This window comes from Mustela lutreola, chromosome 3 (genome assembly GCF_030435805.1).
Source record: "Mustela lutreola isolate mMusLut2 chromosome 3, mMusLut2.pri, whole genome shotgun sequence".
NCBI lineage: Eukaryota > Metazoa > Chordata > Mammalia > Carnivora > Mustelidae > Mustela > Mustela lutreola.
This window is the reverse complement of record NC_081292.1, coordinates 197554689-197563606: the sequence shown is the minus strand read 5'-3', so window position 1 is coordinate 197563606 and position 8918 is coordinate 197554689.

Here is an 8918-nt window from a genome sequence, read left to right as displayed (position 1 = left end):
GAAATGCAGAGACCTGAATTCCAAAACCAGCCTTGCCATTTCATTCTTTTGTTCTTTCTCTCTTCTAGTCACACTCAGGCCCACTAAAATATGGTTGCTTTTAGGGTCAGAGGACAGGTTAATGAGATAACGCTGGTAATGCACTTTGCCCCCAGGAAGATGTTGCTATGTAAACATGAGATATTATTAGACATTATCAAACTTTGGCCCAGCCAGCGGCAGCCCAGACAGTGGTGAGTCCTCTTTTTTATCTACTGTTTGGCCAAACTGGGTCCTTTCTCTAAGGCAGAGTGTGGGAGGTCTCCTGCTGTCTGGTGTAGGGGACCCTGATAAGTGGACACTATCATCTCTCCTTGAACAGTGCAAACAGATCATTTGACTACATTTGATTAAAGGCTCCGTCCTTTCCTAACAGCCCCAAATCAATTTATGCATACATATTAAAGAAATAATCTTCAGGGAATTCTTCCTTTCCTGTGTGCGTTAACTTCAATGCGAATTATTCAAATATATCAACAAGAAAATAAGTCTTCCTTCATATTTGGTGGTTGTGATTTTTTAATTACCTCTTAGGAATGATTACATAGAACTTCTCTCTTTATTTCTGCTGTTCGTGGTCAATTTGAAAAAAGGAGAAAAACATGATGATCATTGGTTTCAAGGACATTGGCTTTAGAACTTATTAAAAGTAACCAAAAGAAAAGAGTAACTTCTACAATTAGTAAATTACAGTCAAGCTTAAATGTTTCAGACTAACATTTCCTAGACTCTCAAAAAAGGCCAAAAAAAAAAAAAAAAAAAAAGGCAACTGCTTGAGTTCTATGGAAATTTGTTAAGAAAAAAATCTCAAGGGAGCTTTTTCCATCATCAGAACTGACAAGGACATAGCGAACCGAGAAAAACCCAAAATGACAGCAGTAATTTTCATCAACATGAAGATGACATAGAATCTTAACGCAGACCCTTAAGAAATCCCACTACAAAGGAAAAAGAGTTCACCCACAATTACCCACTCCTGCACACATACTAAGTGTACCTGACAGATGACATTAACCAGCGCTCGGCATTCGGTCAAATAACATTTCACCAAATTTCACCAGTCATACTTAACAACCACAAGGATGAACTTGCAAAGAGATTGTTGAATCCTAACCATACAGAGTACAAGAGTCTCTCTTCTTCCATCTTTCTTCCCTCTTCACCTCCCTCCCTCCTTCCCGTTATGTACCAGGTGCTGTGCTCAGTCAAAGTGGATGACCTACCTTCTACCATCTAAAGATCAGGATTTGAATCAGTTAGATTGCATATCTCACAAATTTTGGGGGGGGGGATAGAGATGCACCTTGGGAAGAGGAAATTGTGTTTGGGGTGGGTGTGTGGAATGGGGGCAATGGAGGGTAGGAGAAGGATAATTTGGAAGAATGACTGCCCTTGGAAGGTCCTATTTCAGACAAATTTGAAAAGTGTAGTTGTATTCTACTGCTAATGTAATATAATGCAGGTAGGATATTTTCTACATGTATGATAGAGAGAAAGGGAAGCAAATTTTACTTCTTCCCACTTTCTCGCTAGTGGATCAAACATTTAACAGTTACTCAGGACCACTTTAAATGACACCCCCTCCAACCTATGATACATGATCCTTGTGTGCGTATCCAGGATGCGTTACTCATACTACAGTCTGTGGAAGCGAGGCAGTCTCCTCTACTTTTCCTCTCAGAATACTGTGTCCTAGGAACATTCATGCCTCATCACAAAGGAAGAAGGATGAATGAAAGAGAACCCCAGTAGGTTTCAGAAAAAGTTTACATGAAAGTTGTTTAAATACATATTTAACATTTACTAAAAATAGCTCTGATTGCAGGAGAAAATTAATTAAAGTCGACGAAAAGCTTCTAATCAGATTTATGCTATCTGATCGTGTAATTAGACCTGACTTTTAGGCCATCCTAACAAGTTTATTTGAAAAGGGAGAGAGATCATTGTTTATTGGAATGGCAATAATTTGGGTTTCTGTAATTGACTCCTGGTGTGAATACGTTGATGCCTGCTGTTCTCTAAGAGGCAGCATGGAAAGTTTCCAGGAAAAGTTCACATTCCAGGGGCAGCTTTGGAATCTCCTTTCCACTGCAACCCAAGTCTGCCATTGGGGCTTGAATTCACCCCAGCAAAATGCCAGCTTTCCAAGGCAGCCTCACCAGGCGGCAGTCATCACCACCGTGCTGGGGGCGGGGGCGGGGGCGCGGGGGGGGGGGGGTTCAGGATAAGGAGCCCAGTTTTGAGCTGGGCCGTCAAGATAATGGAGAGCATTGCCGAAATCTTACCTTTCCCGTGTCCAAAGCACTAAAAAGCACTAACAGCGCCAAACGTTGTGACTTCGGGGCCAACAGCCAGGATTTGGAGACGGCATTAACATTCTGACACGGTCAGTCCAAGAAGAGCCGTGATGAAAGTGGAGAGAGGAGTACTATATCTTTCTCCTTCCGGGGCTCCCAAATTCCCAAAAGCAGTGTTGCCAGTTGCCTGCTAAAAACGAGTACATTCCATAGGAATTTAATAAGGTGCAAAATAAAAATAATCCATAACCCACTTGAAAGCAGAGCACGTTTTCAAGTCCCTCACTACGCTAAGCTCCAGTAAATTACTGTTTTCTTTAATAGGATGTTTCAGTAAGAAGGAAGGTAGAGAAGAGAGAGGTCCTGAAACAGGAAACAAGGATTTCAAATCCTGGTTTCACTCTCGAGGCCCAAGAGATGACCGAGTCTCCCCACATGATCAGAGCAGCGGCCTTCCTTCCTGCTCTGAGAACACCCAGCGGGCAACGCAGCAAGTGTGAGCCCCACCATTCGGGAAGAGCACGAATCATGGCCCTTTTGCTGACCCGCTGGAAAAATACTGATCACTGTGAGGGTAGGCGTCTGACCCAAGCTGGGTCCAGTGGAGATTTTCCCAGGGAATTAGAATTGGAATTAAAAAAGAAGTCAGGCTCTCTTTGGGCCTCCAGGCTGTAGGACATGAAGTCCAGGCTCCCTTAAGTGCCATCTTAGCATAGTAAGAAAAAATTAGGGTCTTTTTTTTTTTTTTTCTTAGAGGGGGGAAGTGAGGGGGTGTGGGAGGGGCAGAGAAAGAATCCTGACTTGGGGCTCCATCTCCCAACCCTGAGATCATGACCTGAGCTGAAATCGCGAGTTGGATATTTAACTGACTGAGCCCGGCCAGGTGTCCCAGGATTTCTTTTCTCGCCCCCCCCCCCTTTTTTTAAAAGATTTATTTCTGTGAGTACCGCTCAGTCTGTTGGGCATCTACCTTCGCCTCAGGGCATCATCCCAGGGTCCTGGGATTGAGCCCACATCGGGCTCCCTGCTGGGAGAACCTGCTTCTCCTTCTCCTCTGCCGTTGCCCGTGCTTGGGCTCTCTGTCTCTGTCTCTGTCTCTGCCAAATGAATAAATAAAAAAATCTTAAAAAAAAAAAAAATTTTATTTGAGCGAGAGGTGGGTGGGGGCGTCAGAAGGAACAGCGAGAGAATCTCAAGCAGGCTCCCTGCTGATTGTGAGCCCAATGCAGGCCTCGATCTCACGACCCTGAGATCACGACCTAAGCCGAAATCAAGAGTCAGACGCTGAACCGACTGAGCCCCCCAGGACCCCCGCCCCCCAGGATGTCTTTCTAATCATCTTCTAGGTCTTCTTCCTTTTTCTCCATGGGACTTTCCTACTTCGTACTGCCTAAAATGTCTCTTACCCTGGAGCATATCTGATGTACCAACTTCTAACACATAGTGATAACTGGGAAAGGGGAGGGGAAGAAATGAAACAGTAGATTTAGAACATTGAGGACATCAACCTGGTACCCCACAAGGACTGGGTGCCTGTCCGAGTCCTCCAAGAAGCAGACACCAGGAAAGGGTTAGATGTGCCAGAGATTTATTAGGAAAAACCCCTGTGAGGGAAAACAGGGAGGGCCCCCGGAGTCCTGTCCGGCAGCAGACAGGTCTGGCCCCGTGCCGGAGCGGGAAAAGGAGGAATGTGAGCATGGGAGTGGTCTTAGACTGCTGTGCGGTTCTCACAAATTCTTTAAAAGTTTGGCAAGGCGGGGACGCTTGGCTGGCTCAGTGGATAAAGCATGGGACTCATGATCTAAGTTCAAGCCCCGCACTGGGCATGAAGCCTACTTAAAAAAAAAAAAAAAAAGGGAAGAAAAAAACCCAACACCAAGTTCAGCCAGGCAGCCTGGGAGTCCTGGAGACCAAGTCTCTCACCAGAGGAGCCCCCCGCCCCCAGCAGCAGGGTCTCCCAAGGACAAGCCTGCCTGCCCTCGTCCTGCGGTCATCCCCAGGCACCGGCTAGGAGCCGCTCGAGGGAAGGTTGGCTGCGGGGAAATGGCTGGGATGGATTTCAGAGTGTGCACCCGAGGCCCGCGGTCATTACGCTCCGCACAGCTGGAGATCTGAGAGGTCCCTTTTCTCAGTCACCGCAGTCTGCCTCTTCTCTCCACAGGGTCCCATTCAGCACCTCTTTCCTCCACACCCACTTGAATATCACCTGCTTCTCTGCCCTGAGAAGGATTCTACCCCCCGCCCCCCCGGAATTCCCACAGCGCTTGCTCCATCCTTCCCTCCCGGGACCTAATACTTTGCCTTCTGTTACTTTCTTGCAATGCTCTCTATTTTACATTATGAGTGATCTAACAGTAGATCCTCAAGAGAGATTCTCAACAGATTTCAGATACAATGGGCCCCTGTGAGCCACAATTCTATAACGGGGCTGATGGCGGGGTGCTTACCTTATTGGCCTCTGGAGTTTTGACCCGAAACTTCAGAGTTTACCTCATTTAGGCAGTTGCTTTATTCCCTCTGATGTCAGACTCTTTTTTTTTTTTTTTAAATTTATTTGACAGACAGAGATCACAAGGAGGCAGAGAGGCAGGCAGAGAGAGAGGGGGAAGCAGGCTCCCTGCTGAGCAGAGACCCCCCCTGCCCCATGTGGGACTCGATCTCAGGACCCTGAGATCATGACCTGAGCCAAAGACAGAGGCTTAACCCACTGAGCCACCGAGGTGCCCTGGTGTCAGACTCTTCTGAGTTCACATCTTAACATCTGTAAAACGGGGATGCCACTTAGAACTTGTGTTAAAAGAAATTTGCCGCCCGCTGGCAGGAGAGTAAGTGGAGAGGGAGCTCTTGCTGTCTGCACAGCGTCGTTACAGTAAGTGAAGCAAATGTTTATTGCTGAAGGCACGACTACACTTTCATGTTTTCTAGGAAAACAACGGCCAAGCACTCCAGAGGACACTAGAAGAAGATTGCCAGTCTACACAATGGGCATAGTAATTACATACAACAAAAATGGAGATATCTCAGGAGAAATAGCAGAACCTTTCAAGTTAAGAGAGGTTGGTGTGATGAACTCCTTTATCACAAAGTGACTCTCAGGCACCAAGTATCTTTTAGAACCTTCCTTATAACTTTCGAGAGAAGCTGTTTACCTTCTAGGAACGTTTAATTTAATTAAGATAGAACAAATCATCGGGGCACTTGGGTGGCTCAGTCGGTTAAGCATCTGTCTTTGTCTCTGGTCATGATTCTGAGATCCTGGGATCGAGCCCTGCATCTGGCTTCCTGCTCAGCGGGGAGCCTGCTTCTCCCTCTCCCTCTACTGCTCCCCCTGCTTGTGCTCTCTATGTGTAACATAAATAAAATCTTAAAAAGAAAAAAAGAAGTAGAACAAATTATGAATGTAACCAAACAGGAAATAAAAATGAAACCCTAGCATTCTACCATATGGCTAACAACTATACTGCCTAAGCCTACATTTACTAAGAAGGTCAAGACCCCAAGGTCAGGTGATAAAAAGCAGAGGATCCCCATAATGCTATGCACAACTGTCAACAGTCACAAACGATTCAGAAGAATCCATAGGCTGAAATTGAAAGAGGTTTATTCTCGGTATGCCTGGCTGGCTCAGCTGGTTAAATATATACCTCTTGGTCTCAGGGTTGTGAGTTCAAGCTCTATGTAGGTGGGGAAATTACTTAATAAAATCTTTTTTAAAAAATTATTTTGTCTTATGTATTTATTTGACAGAGAGAGACACACAGAGAGAGGGAACACAAACAGGAGAAGCAGGCTTCCCACCTAGCCTGATGTGGGCCTGAGTCCCAGGACCCTGGGATCATGACCTGAGCCAAAGGCAGATGCTTAACGACTGAGCCACCCAAGTAAAATAAAATCTTAAAAAAATAAAGATCTTAAAAATAAAATCATAAAAAAAAGAAGAGGTCTATTCCCAAACATTAAATGAGATACTGAAAAAGACTACTCAGATAAGTGCTATATTTATAGTAGTTTTTTCCCCTTAAAACCTGTTAATATATTATCAGTGTATCTAAAAATGTATGGCATCTCAGACTTGAGGAACTAGGGTTACTATAATAATAAGTGGAATAGTTCTTCAACTCTTGACTTTAGGTTGTTGCCAGAATGATTTGTTAAGAACGATTCAATCCATACCCTGTAATAAGAATCCTGTACCGTTTAAATATTGAGTCGGCAAAGCTCAGTGCCAATGGTCCTCAACCGGCAGGTTCAATTTACGATAGTTCAACTTATTTTCAGCATTAGGATGATGCCAAAGCAATGCACGTTCAGTAGAAGGCGTGCTTAAAATTTTTCATTTTCATCTTTGCCCCGGCTAGTGATATGTGGTATGCTATTCTCTCGTGATGGTGGGGGGCAGCAGCGAGCCACAGCTGTCAGTCAGACCAGGATGGAGAGGTGAACCACTGATATGTCCGCAATTGTTCCGTACCCATACACCCATGCTTTCTCATTCATTACAGTATTCAATCAATCGCACGAGATGTTTGACCCTTTATAAAACAGAATTGGAGTTAGACAGTTTGGCCCAGCTGCAGGTTGATGTCGGTGTTCTGAGCATGTTTAAGGTCGGCTAGGCCAACCTCTGATGTTCGGGTTAGGTATATTAAGTGCATTCTCCACTTACAATGAGTTTATCAGGACTTAACGCCATCATAAGCTGAGGAAGATCTGTATATGTATCTCAATTCACTCTCCTTCCCTTGCCTATTGGAGACCTAGCTTATCAGCCATGAAACTTTTTTTTTTTTAAGATTTTATGTATTTATTAGAGAGACAGCGTGCACACCAAAAGGGGGAGAGGCAGAGGGGGAGGGAGAAGCAGACTCCCTGCGGCACAGGGAGCCCTTACCTGGGACTCCACCCCAGGACCCTGAGACATGACCTCAGCTGAAGGCAGACACTTAACCAACAGAGCCATCCAGATGCCCCTTCTATGAAACTCTTTTTTGCCAGGCCACAACTCGGCAGAATTATTCTCAGTCAAGTATTCTAGGCAGCCACTACCAACTGACTGGATTTGGTACATAACAGGAAACCTGTTTGCCATCCCTAGGCCATGTTCTTTTTTTTTTTTTTTTTTTTTAAGATTTTATTTATTTATTTGACAGAGAGAAATCACAAGTAGTCAGAGAGGCAGGCAGAGAGAGAGAGAGGGAAGCAGGCTCCCTGCTGAGCAGAGAGCCCGATGCGGGACTCGATCCCAGGACTCTGAGATCATGACCTGAGCCGAAGGCAGCGGCCTAACCCACTGAGCCACCCAGGCGCCCCCCCTAGGCCATGTTCTCACATGAAGTTAGCTCCAAAGAATATATAAGGGGTTCTTGCGTGGGTTTCCTCTCTCTCCACCCTGAAAATTAGCAAAAGCTCACAGTGGTATGGCCAAGAGAACCATCTGGGGATCAGTTTGGAATCTTCTCACAGGTTCTAGAATCTCTAGACCCATGTCCCACAGTGTTTTGAACCTCCCCACCTTGTTACCAATTACAGAAAGTTGTCTTTGCTTACATATTCACAGTATAGGCAGCTTTGAAATAACATACATCTTCCAATTGAGATATTCAAAAGATTTTCTTCCTTCAACTGTGCCCTACAATGCTTGCTGCCTGTTCTGCTAAGTAATGAAAATGGCAGTGTGGTATTTCATAACGTTTTACACTCTCGCTGAGTGTTCTGTGTCTTTATTCTCTGGGTCTTTAATCAGAGTGTGCTATCCTTTGTGAGGAAGGATAAGAATCACTTCCTGCTTAGAATCCAAGCTGAAAAATGTGTCCTTCGGTTCCGGGTATCTTGAAACTTCCACCACCAGTGTCTCCTGGAGAAAAGCATTTCAGGGTATTACTATTTAATCATGCCAAGCCTAGGAACATATAGGCTTCTTGTAACACATCTTATTTTCCCTCGCTAGTCTGTGAGCCTCCTGAGCCCAGGAACTGTTCTCTTTATCCCAATTACACATCTTATAACAAAACATTCCTATAGAAGATGCTCCATAATTTTTTTCAGGGAGGGGCTCAAAGGGGAGAGAGAATTCTTCTACGGCACTGGGGTACATCTCCATTTCGATCTGCAGTGACTCTCAGATCTGAGGAAGGATTACTAGAATTTTGTTTCTATAAATATTAACCTCTTCCTCATCTCCATCCCCAAGAATCCCTGACATTCAAGGAATTCTTCAACCTCAGAAAATAAATAATCTTTAGCCAGAATCTGCAGGGGGTGGGGCACTGGTACATATTTCTTCTAGTTCTTACAATGGCCCTCCGAGGCTAAGTGCTATCATCCCCATTTTCCAGATGAGAAAACTGAGGCCCTTAGAGGTTAGGAGTTTTCCCATCATATGCCTAATAGGAGATAGAATCAGCCTGGTCCCTACAGAGCTCCCAAAGGTGTGTTGTTTTTGACAAGTGCCGCGCCCCCTCCCCCTGACATACTTGAACAGCATGTGAGGTCACACCACTGAAAGCCCTCGCCTAGCCAAGCTGTGGCCAGGCTGGCATCGGACACAGAGAGCCTTTCATCCACACATGGCAACAGGAGAGG